The sequence below is a fragment of the Centrocercus urophasianus genome, unplaced genomic scaffold, assembly GCF_019232065.1.
Source record: "Centrocercus urophasianus isolate 14NV4802_14NV808 unplaced genomic scaffold, USGS_Curo_1.0 seq_10, whole genome shotgun sequence".
Taxonomy (NCBI): Eukaryota; Metazoa; Chordata; class Aves; order Galliformes; family Phasianidae; genus Centrocercus; species Centrocercus urophasianus.
The window spans coordinates 5,332,926-5,347,578 of record NW_024884142.1 but is presented as its reverse complement, the minus strand read 5'-3'; the positions used below and the strand labels follow the sequence as shown (position 1 = coordinate 5,347,578).

The 14,653-nt window shown below is 37.1% G+C and overlaps 1 protein-coding gene across 3 annotated transcripts in view; it reads right to left on the bottom strand.

Moving 5' to 3' along the window:
• Nucleotides 1–14,653, bottom strand: part of CYRIA (CYFIP related Rac1 interactor A) — a 53,521-nt gene that overhangs the window by 32,271 nt on the left and 6,597 nt on the right. For all 3 annotated transcript variants that reach the window (XM_042812692.1, XM_042812700.1, XM_042812684.1), the window contains exons 2-3: nt 4,699–4,749; nt 2,743–2,811 (exon numbers count right to left, since the gene is read on the bottom strand). The gene's annotated coding sequence lies outside the window, so the exon portion shown is untranslated. The remainder of the gene's footprint in view (nt 1–2,742; nt 2,812–4,698; nt 4,750–14,653) is intronic.

Genomic DNA, 14,653 nt, shown 5'->3' with positions numbered 1-14,653 from the left:
GGGCTTGTTGTTGTTATATTAACATTTCATTCTTAGAAATTTATTTTGAGGAAATGTGTTCAGATGCTTCTACAGTCTGCATTTTGTCTTTATCTTTCCTGACAGTCAATCTTTCAGATCATTAAAGGAGTATTTAATGGGTTAATTTTGAAAAAAGAAATTGTCTCCACATCTGTAAAAGGTTTATAATAACAAAAAATTAAAACTTCATAAAATTGTCAGCTTAAAAAGATTACCAAAAAAAATAATTCAACCAGTAGTAGTTCCTACTAAAAGAATTATGAACTACACTGTAAGAACTAATAACTTTCTTTGAACTGAATTAAATCGAGTAAATCATTGTTTCCTCACCTTCCTTGTTTCTCATTATTTCCTTTTATTTTACAGTATTCTCTGGCATTCCTACAATTTTTCCCTTTATTCTTCCATTCCATTTTACTCCTCCTGTCTTTAAGATCTCCTTGCCCTATACTTCAGCTTCTCTCAGTCCCTCTCCAGTTGAATGGATAAGCCAATGTAGAGCAGTCATTTTTGAGACTCTGTCCTTACCAACGCAACAAGATCTTCCTTCACTTAGGAAGCTGAATGGGCCCTAAAATATATTTGAAATACTATCTTCATAACATTGAAGAGGTAGGACTTATGCATAATTCCTATTTTGAATTCTACAGGACTGTAACAAGACAGAAGGCTGGAAGGCCGTTTAAGAAAGACAATAAAGTGTGAAAATAAAATGCAGCAACTTCATTGATTTAGTCTATATTCCTTTCAAGAATCATATAATTAACTTGCAAGGTAGATAAGAATAATTTCCTGCAGTGCAAAAGTTATCAAAGATGATAGGCTTACTCCATTCAATCTCACATCCATAGACCTGGATTTGTTTAACCACCCAGTGAAATGAAACTGGAATACTGTTTTGCAAATACATTGCTTCCACTTTCAACAGAAACCTTTGTGATCCTTAAATTAACGAGTCTTAAACCTTCCAAGCTCCTCTGCAGCTCCTCAAAAGCTTTGTTGCTTTTGAACAAACATCCACATAATTAGCAAATACCTTTAATTTGATAGACTGCCACTGATTCCCTGGGGTCATTTGGGTACTGCAAACCTGCTTTGATAAAAAGTCAGTCAGACTGCTGCCAGGTTGGGCTTGCTTTTACCTACCACAAATTGAAGTCTTTGTGGTTATCTGCCCACAGCAGCCCTTTCTGAATTAATGGCAGCAAAATTTCCTTTTCTCCAAAACCACTGGATGAATAGTAATACTTCTTGAGACCTCACTTTCTTTAATAACTTAAGATACTGGTCTAAGTTTTTAAATGTTACATACTGCAGCAGTCCAGCACAAATTATGTTTGCTTCATATTTCCCAGCAACATAGAACAGGCTGGCAAACAGCTGAGTGTTGGGTCAGAATTGACAGAACTGATTCCAGCAACGTGTAGCCTTTGAGTGCAGGAACTATGACTGACACTGACTTGGCCGTACATGAAGCATTACATTTAGCTTTCTATTCTGATCTTCACAAGCTAAACTGACATGACTTGCAATACTTGACTGCGAAGAAGAAAATCTTCTGTGATAACTTATGACTACATCTACCTATTAAAACCTTTTAGTTCTACTCTACCATTGTCTGCTTCCTCTCAAGATACTTAACACTGCAGCTGTTCACAACTTCTTCATCTTATTTCTCATGCATTAAACTTCTCTGAGCAGAGAGCAGGCAAGAAGGATACATTAAAGGCGATAAAACAGTTTGATGTCACAAGTACTAGCACTGATTTCCCTGTGTCAAAGCAGCATTTGTTTGATTCTACTGTGAGATGATTCACAATCTAAGCTGTGAGAAAACTAATCTGGGCTCCTCAGTTCAAAAAAACAGCAATCTTCTAGAAAGAGTCTAGTGGAAGGCAACAAGGATGAAGTGGAAGGCAACAAGGATGATTAAGGGCCTGTAGCACCTCCTGTGTGAGGAAAGGCTGAGAGACCTAGGACTGTTCAGTCTGGAATAGAGAAGGATCTCCTAACTGTTCATAAGTACCTGAAGTGCAGGAGTCAAGTTGATTAGGGCAGAATCTTTTCAGTGGCATGTAATAACATAACAAAGGGCAAAATGCACAAAGTGGAACACAGGAAGTTCCATACTAGCGTAAGGAAGAACTTCTTTACTGTCAGAGTGATAGAGCACTGAAAGAGGATGGCTGCCCAGAGAGGCTGTGGAGTCTCCCCTGAAGACATTCAATATCTGTTTGGACACCTATCTGTGCAACCTGCTGTAGGAAACCTATTAGCAAGGAGGTTGGACATGATATCTGAAAGTCTCTTCTAACCCCTTCAATTCTGTGATTCAGTGAATCCTAAAAGTCATTGAAAATCACACAGATTTTCATCAGCAAATTCCCTAACGCCAAACATCACAGATGGCAACAGGGATGATACAACAGGATGGGCAGACAGAACTGAGCCACCATGTTTAATGGCACTCAGCTTACCAAGCATGCACTTACTTAATCATAAAATTAAATCCTATATATGATCAGACCACAAAGAGTTGGTTGCAGGAAAATAAAAATTCATCAGAAATGATCTCTTATTCAATCTCAAGTAAAAGTGGACTTATTCTACAAAGACAAACACTTCACACACACTAAAGTTTAGCTTATTGCATTCCTTAGCTTTCTTACAACTAGTGTAAAAGAAAGGAGATACTTCACACTAACACTTACTATATCTTACCTGGAAATAAAGTAGTTCCAAGTCACATTCGAAAATCCAAAGTGTTGATGCAAAACATTCAACGCCTGTCTGTCATGAAAAAAATTCAAGATTACACGTGAAAAAACTCTGCTTTTCCCTCACTCCTCAGAAAAAAAAAAAAAATATATATATATATATATATTTTAGCAGTAGTTACATCACATTCCATCAATTGGAAACTGAAATTTTATTTTAAAAATGAAATATGAAGTATCCACAAATCTATAAAATAATTCCATTAAAAATTCCTGCGAGGTTGAAGAGGTCAAACATTTAACTTAATTTTTACGCTATATAATTCTTCAGAACAAATTCAACTTAATTTCAATTTTTTAACGTGCAGTTATCGAGATTGTACAGCCACAGGAATACAATACTCACTGGTACTATTATGCATTACATTAAGAATTAAAAAAAATAATAATGAAATAACGAAAATAAAACATTTCCAGAACATTATAACAGCTATTTAGTGTACAGCTATACGTACACACTAAGTAAATAATTGCTTACTTATTTATGGCTGTATTTATTTAGAGCAATATTTACACTGAAAGAAGTTAACCTGAAGTGATTTAAATTCATAAATGAAGTTTCCAGTCTCTTCTGAAATTTCCAAAATAAAGAATGAAATTTAAATGATCAACAGTGATTATTTCCTTTTGAAAATGTGTGGGAAAAAAGCTGAGAAAAACACACGTGGATTAGGTACTTCATAAGGAACTATAGGGACAACTATTCCTGAGATCTGGCTCTTACATCACTTTTACAACTCCCTAAATAAAATAATTTACAGCAGTGTAAGTTTGCTCCAACTAAAAAGTTGAAACCAACTTAAGAGAAAGTAATCTGCTAAAGACAGGAAGAGAACTTCCATTTCAGCCATGCCCTCAACATTGCTAATATGGCTCCACAAACAGTCTTCTTCACAAATATTCTCATTCACTATTCTAATGAATATGGAAAAATGGAAGTTCATGAGATCCATAAATCAGATGAATTAAGTTTTGGTATGGAAAATTTCATGGTTATGTTTCTGTGGCTGTACTTATAAAGATATGGCTAAAATCATACCTAATCTAACTACAGATTTTTGTTCATTTCAAAACATAAAAGTTTTTCAACACTTTCCAAAGAAGAATCCCCTGTTGAAGCTCAGGGAGTGATGTAGCATTTTTTTTTCTTCACCCAAAACGAAATACCTCACTACAAAGTACTATAATTCATTATAAAGACAGATTAAATTAAATCAGAATGAAACTCTAATTTCTCAAGTACAGCACCCACACAGAGAACTAATTAGGAATAATTCCTTTGAGTAAACAAACCTTTATACCAATTAGCAGCTGGTCAAGTCAGGGAACTCCCCTTCTCTAGGGAAAAAAAAATGTACTTTCAGCATTGCTTTATTATGCTGCCGGCTGCAAATTCTCTCTAGTTCTGTAGCAGTGGAGGGGATACAAAATTTATTTTTGAATCAATTTAATGGGAATGTGGTCAAGAGCTGAAAAAAAAAGCAGCAGGAAAAGGCCTAAATTATAACAATATTAGGATTTTTTTTAACTTTTTTTAACATTTTCAATCTAGGCCAATTCTGTTCCAAAGTCTAAACAGAAAACCTAATAGCAACAGTGAAATGACTCAAAGCAAACAGTAGCATTAATGAAAAGAAAGTACACAGAGAGAAAAATTCTCATTTTTTTGTTCTACCAAAAAAAAAAAAAAAAAAAAAACCCAACCTCAAACCCAAAAACAATTAAAGCCACAAAGCAGGAATATTATGCCAATGCAGCATTGAAAGCAGCAGTTAGGTGCAACAGTAAAACTGGATAACAAGACGCCATTCAAAGGAGGTTGATTCATTTGTTATTTGTGACGTTTGAATCTGCTCAACAACTTCTGTGCAATACTGAAAGCACCTGAACTGATTCCTACCTTGTTGAAGATGATCCAGAGCCTTCCTGACACTTAGAGAGAGATGGCAACCTGTGAATTTAAAATTTGATATGAGAATAGTTATTAATGAAAGTTTAAATTAATAAGTAAAAATAATAATTAAAAAAAAGTTACCTTACTGCCTTTAAAACATTATAGTAATTTTTCTTTTTTAAAAAGCAATGAGAACGTATCTTCTCTTGTGCGTTAACCCCGAAGTAAAAGGTCAATTATCATAGTACAGTGCACCAGGATAGTGAACTACTGTTCACAGGGTTAGGATACCAAAAAAAGTTCACACCGAGCTTAGGAAGGTCCTGTAGAGTTAAATTGGATGACTCTCGGCAGTTTTAACTGTTTCCATGGAGAGTTACAAGGAACTGAATAATAGGAATCGATAAAACCTTTCTACTGTTTTAACTTCACAACTCGTGGGAAAGAAGCCAAGAAAGAGGAATCAGTGAACAGGCAAAACAGGAACACCCACGGACAGAAAAGAGTCTGGAAAAAACCCACAGAACCCAGAAAACTACAATTTCCTCTGGAGCAATGATAAAGCAACAGAAGTTTTTTGACCCTCCAGCCCTATAAGGCACAGAGAGCATCAGCTACCATAATTTTCCACAGCCTCTACTGATTAAAGATGCATGAAATCATCACCCCTTTCCTCTTGACCTGCTGACACTGAGGACAAATCTGAAGGATTCAGTCACTTCAGCACTAAGTGAGCAAGAATGGTAAAGTTTCAAAGAGGGTATCTCACTTTATCTCACTTAGGGCTTTGTGTTAACTCCAGCTACTGAGCGTTTAGCTACTTTCCCAACTTTGTGTCATTAAGAGTAACTGAAAAGAGTGGTCAAGCCACAACAGAGCAAGATTCACGTTGAATGAAAACAAAGCAATTCACAACACAGGATGAGAGAAAGTGAAGTTGGTAGAATAGAAAGGATGAATACGGTAAGAAAGGATTCCACTGTGCAGGTAAAGAAACAGGAGTGTGAAACTTGAATGCCTGATGAAAAAAGGAAAGAAAAGCTAGAGTTTAGCTTTGAAAGGGCAGGTCCAGCACAGACTATTCCAACACTATATTTACTTGCTTTGGAGATGAGAAACAACAAAAAAAAATCCTCAATCAGTTTGAGAAAGCAGAGGAAAGTCTAGATAGATAAGTACCTTAACTCTAAACAAATACATTAATTAATCAATTAAAAATCTCATGCCAGAGTAGGCATCTGCAGAACTGTACTTATTAGACCCATCATCAGGAGAAATCAATTTGAAAAAACAGACATTTTCAGCCACTGACGCCAGGGGCAACAGAGTTTAATTGAATTCACAACCCAGTATCACGAGAAAGAAAAGAGAAGTGCATTAGTGAGGGAAAAAAGCTGCTAAATTCCCACTTCTTTTTGAAAATATTAAATGAAAAGAGGACTACAAAGTTCACAATTCAACAGTCAACAACTACTACATTCCCTCTAAATGTATAGGATGTGTCTCTCAGAATTCCAGTAAAACATATGAACAGAGATGCTTTTCAAGAAATTAATTATTCATAGAACAATTCATCCAAATTAATTACGATAAAGAATTGCTGGAATCATTGGGACAGAAAAAAAATCTAGTCTGTATGGAATGAAGAGCTGCTGTAAGAAATGAAAAATGATGTTATGATGTAAGAACAGAACACAAAACATATGACAAACTTCAGAACTGGTGTAATGCAAAACAAATTAACTGGATTGTTTTAAAAAAAATCTCTACGTTCAGAACAGGAGTCATCCCGAATTGTACAGGTGATGTGAACTGGAAACCTTGACATCCATTGTAGATATACAGAAAGGTAAGTGAGTTTTTCTTGAATTACAAATATGCTGACCATTTCCATATATTCATGGATAGCAAAGCAGATTTGTCAAACAGTTCTCTTATTCTCACAAAAAAAGGACGCAGGAAAAAATGAGCTCTCCTACAGCAGGCATAAAGTTTACCAGAAGCTTACAGACTGGCTGGACTAGAACAGTTACTTACAAAGTCCAAGTACATTTTTATATAGAAAAACCAAGTTTCTGAAACAAAGCCCAGCAACTATAATGAAGTACCTCCTGTTCAGCATAATCATGAAACTACAGCAAGCTTGCTGTTTATACTAACTGTTCTAAGCACAACTCAGTTACGAGCTAGCACTGTATTAGATTTTTAACAAAACCTGCTTTATGTTGTAGAAGCCTTTTTAACCTTTTAAAAAACTTATTCTCGATATTCAAATGTCTTTTGATCCTAATTAAAAATTAAAATAAATAAAAAAAAAAAAATCAAATGTCTAGTGAAAACAATGCCAGTCCGGTTCAGTAAAGCTAACACAACAAAGGGGTATGCAACAGGCATGTAAAAAATAACAAGTAGATGCCAGAAGGCACATCTTGTTCAGCTAGCAATAAATGCATGGAATGGCCCGCAAGGCAAGTTTACTGAAACATTTGGGCTGATGGAGATGGCACTGAGTGGCAGAGAGAAAATAAACTACTCTAATTGAAAGAGCTTCCAATTTTCTGATTTTGCTCTTTAACACAATATTCCTTTAGAAGTGGAGATAAACAATCAGATTGCTATCAGAGTCTTCCAGAGGAGAGCCAAGGGAATCATAGAACACCACCTTAAAAATGTTAATAAGTGAACACCAGTATATTCCCTACAACACTGTGACTCAAATAGAGTGAACAAACATATCACTGAACAACTGTTCTTTTCAGCACGAGAATTCTTGCGTCAGGAAGAACACAAAGTCATCTCTTCCTTAACACCAGCGTAATGAAAATGCGCAAAAGCAAATACACACTGCTGCTTACTCATAGAACCGCAACAAAAAAAGTCAACCACCCTGAATGCCAGTTTAAAGGAAGGAGGTCAACAAGGAGGAAAATCATCACAGATTAATGTAGAAGAAAAAGTTCTACACTGCTTTGGTAAGACCACGTTAAATTATCCCTAGTCAAAAGGCATTTATGAAATGAAGCACGAAGTCAGAGCAGTAGTCTGGGGGCCCTGCTGGCGCTAACACTTATTCCACACTCAGGGATTTGAGCAGTAACAGTTCACAACAAATTCAAACTTTAGGCAAAACACAGCTGTTACTCTGAAAGTTTCCTGTTGTGCAAGAAATAATTAAGACTGTATGAACAGGATTCACTAAAGCATTAATAGTAAAGATGCCAAGTTAATTCTACTTGCAAATGGGCTACAAAAAGTTGCAGTTCAAAACTGAAACACTGGAGTTAAATGAGATGTAACCTGTAACAGAGAGGTCAGGCTATGAATTGTAACAATGCAACCGCAGTATTATTTCACATTTTAGAACTCATTTACACCAAAAGTAGAAAAGTACAAGTTCCAAAACAAAATTACAAATCTCTATTTCATGGGGGGGAGGAAAAGGGGGGAAAGGAAAGAAAGCAGCACTGTGTATAGTGAGAAACACAGGCTTATTAAAACCTTTCGTATCAAGCTGGTAGTACGTAAATATTGTGCAGGAAGATGACAGACATGGATGGCAAGATGGAGATCTTACGGCAGTTCACACCACTAAGCAGCAGCACCTAATCTAGGTTTTGTTGCTTCCTCCACATGACCTCGTCATTATCAACATCAGTAATTCCAGCCCAGAAAGCAGCATCCACCATACTGTCTCCCTGTGGACCAGAGATGTCTAATCATGGTCCATCCCAGGTGGAGAGACAGGTGCTGAGTTCACTAGGCAGCCTTCACTAATCACACAACTATTCCTAGAGCAAAGAGGCTGGGAGACAGATGGAAGCACACCACGGACTACATGCAACCCATAAGTTGTCAGTGGGCCAGACTTTGTTAAGACATTATGTTGCTAATAGCTTTAATGCCGCTTAAAAAAAATAATACAAATAAAGAAATCAACTCATTAGTTCTTGCAAAATACAAAGTTAGACTTACACCTACTTGACAAGAGGCAATCAGACAATTAAAGAGCTGAGACATTTTCTTGAAACAGATTCCCCTGGGAAAACTTAAATCATTCAAATTCAGTTTAGTATTAGCAAGTTGTTACTACTACTTTGGTTAAGAGAAGGCAAAACTTAGGAAAGGGATAAGTTTCACACTATTATCAGGAGGTCAGAGGACACTGCAAGTGCCATCTGCTTACATTTAATTTACTCATTTTGATTTAAAATGCCAGACCATTATTTTTCATATATATATATCTTTCTAAATATAACTTTTAAAATGACTCATTACCTGTTTGTTCCCTTGGGCTTTTCTCGTACAAACAATAAAAAACTCAATTATTTTAAGATTTAAGGTTGCTGTGGATTATTTTTCCAGCTTTAGACAGGTTCTCAGCTTCAGATTTGACTGATTTTATTTCTTTGCAGAAACTCCTGCCATTGCAGGAGCTCTCTCATCCCAGCTTCCTGAAAAGCAGGATTTGAGGCTGCAAATATAACAGAAATCAGAGCAGGGCAAATAGCCATGCTTGGAGCTTGGCACCAGCTAGCATGGTACAGTTTGTGGCTGTGCAATTAAAATCCTGTCCCTCCAGAACAGCCTGCTCAGATCCAAACAGCTTTTTGGAAATGGTCCACTGTCTATACTAACCCCAGAACTATGCTTGGGCACGATGTGGGAGAGTGTTAGTTGGCAAAGGACAAAAGTGTGTCAGGATCAGTATTAAATTTTAGCAGTACAAACAGGCACATGCCATATCCACTCCTTGTTTAGATCCCACTATAAACATGTATCATGATTATAGTTCCCAGTCGTTCCTGGAGAACTTCATTTTGGAATTTAATTCCGTAAGTTGCCAATGTACTTCAGAATCAACAGGTCACGGTCTCCAGGCATGATGGCTTCTAGTTCTAACATCACGCCTTCACCTAGGCTGCTGTTTTCAAATGTATTTTCAAATGAAGAAATACACATAAAATAGTAGACTATTTGTTTCCAGGTGTATTATGTGCAGTGCAGGTGAAAATTAGCACTCTCTACGTTTTGAATTTATTTATGTTCAGGTAAGACTGAAGATGAGCATGTAACTTCTTCCTTTTAGCAAGCCTGGATATCTGCCAGCAGAGTACTGGTCCAGCCCATCAGCTAACACAAAGTGGGCACAGCTCTGCTGACAATTAGCCAACGTGCAGCAGCTGGGACTCTGCTTCTTCAACCTTGACCTGCAAGTCCATGCCTGGTGGGCAAGGAAACAAGTGATACACTTTGCAAGGTTAGTGTTTCATGAAATAATCTGCTGTGCTTTCTTCATTAATTCATAGACTTGCTGGTATCTTCACAGATTTATTCTAAATCAGAAACCTAGAATGTGTTATTTCTCATGCAAATGCAAATCAAAAGCATTTAGATTTAATTAAAATATAAAGTAACACAAGCAACAGTCCTTGTGAACACAACAAAAGCATGTAACATTTTTCCAAAGGGAAATGCTTACTACTCTGGCACAAAGTGGACGCGACTGTTATAGTGAGGAAGAATGAGTGCGTTTTAAACTTTGCATAGATGTAAGCCACATTACCCAGTGACACAAGATAATGAAAAATTACTGTGAGTGCAAAAACGTGCATATCTTTCATAACTGCATACCTATAAATTACCCCAGTCTGTGCTTCTCCTGGTCTCAGCTCTGCTTACCTTGAAATTGCCTTAAAATGTAGCAGCACCGTCAAAATTGCCTATTAAACTGTGAAACCTATCCCAATGTTGATACTCATTGGACCACTGTCTGCCAATCCAGTTCACTAAGTTCTGAAAGTTATTCTCATTCTCTGCCCAGTGTAACTGTTCCAGACAACGAACTCCTCTATGCCCATTTACCTGGGAGTACTTTAATTGTAGAACCTTGAGCTACAGGTACTTCTGTCTTACAAAGAGAGAGAAGAGATGCCTCATCTACCCCAGCACTGACAGGAGCAAATTCTATGAGCAGGTACACAAAGATCATTACTCCAATTAACCAGAAAACTATCAGATCTTCCAGAAGAAACGATCAAAAAACCTAAAACACAACAAAAGCCACACCATGTAAGTGAAGTAACAAACTCATTAAATCTCAGTGACAATTGCATCGCTGTCATGAAGAAGGCATCTGTTTCTCACAGATTTTGGCCTAAATCCTAGTTCTGATGTGGAAAAAAATGTATTAAACCATCTTGTCAGAAAGATGGATTTTAACTCCAAAATCACTGGGCCGTTTTTCTCGTTCTCTGACATGCAGTCCAGAATATCTACAGTGACATTAGAAAAAAGACAAAGCTATGAAAAAACCGCTCAATACCAGCAACTACTTCTCTCCAGTTGCCTTTAGACTCCCTGAAAAAAGTTTTTGTTCCATAAAAAAGTAAATGTTTAGGTCAAAGAATTTAATTTCACAGCTGTGAAAGAAAAGACTATTTTGGTTTCCACAGGTAGATCCATCCTGCTGTCTTTTCTAATTAAACATGTTGCATTAGACTGAGCTGGAAGAGACAGGCTGATTTAGATGCTTCCTAGTCAAATTGGTTCAAAGCATCAGCAAGTAAAGGGAATGTACAACTGGCTGGAACCAAACTAAATCAATACTATGGATTGACTTGGAGATGCCTTTGAAAGTACATTGAGGAGATCAGCAGGGAGCATGGCTGCAGTTGACAGATTAAGACTGGTTCTGGCTGTACACTTAGATACTGAAACATAAAAAAACCAAACACTACCTGGTAAACCAGGGCAGAATTTTGGTGGCACTTTAGAGCTATTTGTCTTCATCCTGTGGCGACAACGTTGCCCTCAATGTGAGGATGATACTTTCTGTTAGAAAGCGTCACAAAGAAAACACTTGCTGAAAGTTACTGTAAGATCCCAGAGTAAGTGGGTGCAAGACCTTCAGTCCTGGAAAAGCACTGAGACTTCCAGATTTCAGTTCTGGGCAAGTCTTCAGTGAATCCCCTGAATATTCTGTTCTCTCGTGAATGGAAAATGAACTTTTAACAGTACAAAATTAAGCAGTAAACTTAGGCATGCCTGTCTACAGTCACTGGCACAAGATGGGAGAATACCGCACAGTCATTCTTCTAATCACCAGCAGGAAAGGAACATTTCTGCAGGTTTGGAGGACAGCCTAATCCCAGAGAAATGTGGGGGTTTTTTTTGTTTGGTTTTTTTTTTTTTTTCTTCTTCATTCTAAATACATTTATATTCAGCCTCCCTTTAGAATCTCTCACCAGTGTAGCACACACACAAAAAAAAAAACAAAGCAAAAAAGAAACACCAAAAAAGTAATTCTAAGAATGAAATGTTTTATTTCAGTGTCAGTTTAAGGGAACACTACCACGTACTCTGACAGTTATATGAAATTAAACATGGAAAGCAGAATGTCCAACAGCATGTGAAACAGTGCAAGAAACAAAGCTACCTGAATAATCTCCCCCCAGCTCCTCCTTCTGTGACCCTCTCTGAAGCAAGTCATATGGCAGCACTTTTCTCCTTTTATGGGAGGAAAATAAATAAATAAATAAATAAAAGGAGAAAGGAAGTCAGCTCCACAAGCAGGACTGAGCGGCCACATGAACCGAGAAGCTCAGTGCTACTCACTCCTTCCTACCAAAGTGAATTAAGAATATTTTACCCTGAAAGAAGCATGCCATGAACCAACTGCCATTTACCTAATGCATACATAATTACATCATAGAAGATTTCATGCTTACTGAACCAGAGAATGTACTAAACACTAAGAGAAAGGTTGTGTAATATATTTGTGTTTGCTTATCAAACGTCATCTTTCCTCGTGTGAACGTCCTACCATTAGCATATGAATGTCTTCTTTCCGAAACAGCTGTAGTGATAGTATGACTCAGAGCAGCAATTAAAATGCATTCCTGTGAACTATCGTATTTTCTACTCATATATTTCTCTGTGCTTTGTACCCTGCCTTGTGCCCAGCACCCACTCCCAGTTTTGTGCACTTTATTTTTTGTTCAGCACCAAACATGGGTGTAGAGGGCAGAGGTGGAGAAAGATACGAATGACGTGACGCAGTTTGGCCTTTTCAAGTAAACTGTTGAAATATCATTAGCAGAAAACTCAGAAAAGGTAACATACAACACTCCTTATTAATCAAGCAAAAAGGCAAAAAAAAAAACCAAAAACACCCAAAAAACAAAAAACCCAACATTGGTCTTCTATCAATACGAAAAAAAATATCACTGCTAATCGAAACAGCTAAAATTTTGAATTGTAAGAGAGGACTCCTAATTACAAAAAGCTGAAGAATCGAGAAATAAGAAAGCACATTTCCTCACCAAATACAGGTAATGAGATCAAGAAGCTGTAGTAATTCCCATTTCCTCTCCAACAACAGGCAGCTGGGTGCATCATCCAGGCCAGCTGGGTAGCAGATATGCTCGCTCTGTGCAATCAGGTACTTAATTTGGCAGCCTCACACGTACCTGTCATTGACTCAGAACCACCTTCTTTTCCTCAGCTGATGAGAAATCATTCCATGTTTTATTTGACTGCTTTTCTTGGAACTCACCCTGCAAACAACTGAACTCAATTACACAGTTATGCTTGCTGGGTTGCAGCCCACGCACCAGAAATTAATAACATAGATAAGCACTGGCCAGATCAGTCTCTGTCCACAAGGTGTTTTTGGTTTTTTTTTCCTTCTTTTTTTTTTTTTCTTTTTGAAGGAAGGAAACAGTCTTCCCAGTTATCAGATCACTATCTGGTCAGATCAGATGGCCAAAAATTAAAATATCCCCTCTTTTTTTTTTTTTTTTTTCCCCCCCAAGTCCATGAAGTTCACTGACAAAACAGTCTATCACTGCTATTACATGGAAAATGAAATTTGTTAAAAATGTAAATATACCTTGGCTATTGTTAAAGATTATTACTTACTCTTGGGAAGCTTTTAAGTATCACCAGTAGGTACTTAGTCATTTTCTGATGAAATGCTCTTTCAGTATAAACAAGGCATGTATTTTTAAAAAGTAGTATTTTAACGTGTAGGTGTCCCTTCGCCTTATTAGAAAACACAGAATAACTGCAGTTGCAGAAGTACAAACACTTTATTACGATTGTGGTGAGTCAGACGCCAGGATTTGGCAGCCCACAGTGTTCCTCAGCAGCAGAACAAAAGGGGATTTTTTAGGCAGATTTACTTTTAGTTCAGTAAAGGACAACATGATACTGTCTGTGCTGCAATGAATCAAAACCACAGAAAAACAAAGGCCTAAGTAGTCAGACCACAATCAATTTTGTCTCACAGTATAAACATGGGCAAAAACATTATCCGTACTTCTAAGGCCTATCACATGTATGTTCTCTCCATGTCTTTTAGATACAAAATTTAAAATACTATGCCTAACTAATTGCAGAAATATAAATCTGTTCTACAGGCAGCAATACCCCAGAATATTCAAAATTAGGAAACACTTTCTATTTTCCTCTTGAGTACAAAAAGCGTTGATAAAAAAAATCCACTTACTGTTTCGTAACATCTTCTCTAATTAAAAATATAAACCCTCAGCACTGCACTCCAACAAGACCTCTCACGTATTCAGAGCACGAAACACATTTTGAGAGACTCATTTTCCAGCTTCCCAGTCATGCTCTCATTTGGAATCACAAACCGTCCCCGCAGTAATTGATATTACAGAGCTCTGCTTTATTATAGTATTTTGAGAGCATGAGGGAAGTGCTCCAGTCCTACAGGGTATTTATGCTTTAATAATAAAAATACAGGAAAAATGGTTGCAAAATGCCAGTTCCCATTTCCTCCCCTGCCAATCAGTTGTTAGGAACATGGCTAAAGTCTTGCTTCCAGAAACTTCCAAAGATGCACATATTCATAATGAAATCTTTAACTAAAGGCGTCACCAGCAGTCTACAGGTGATCCTTTGAGTAAAGCACTGTGAACTTGTCAAACAATGCAGTACA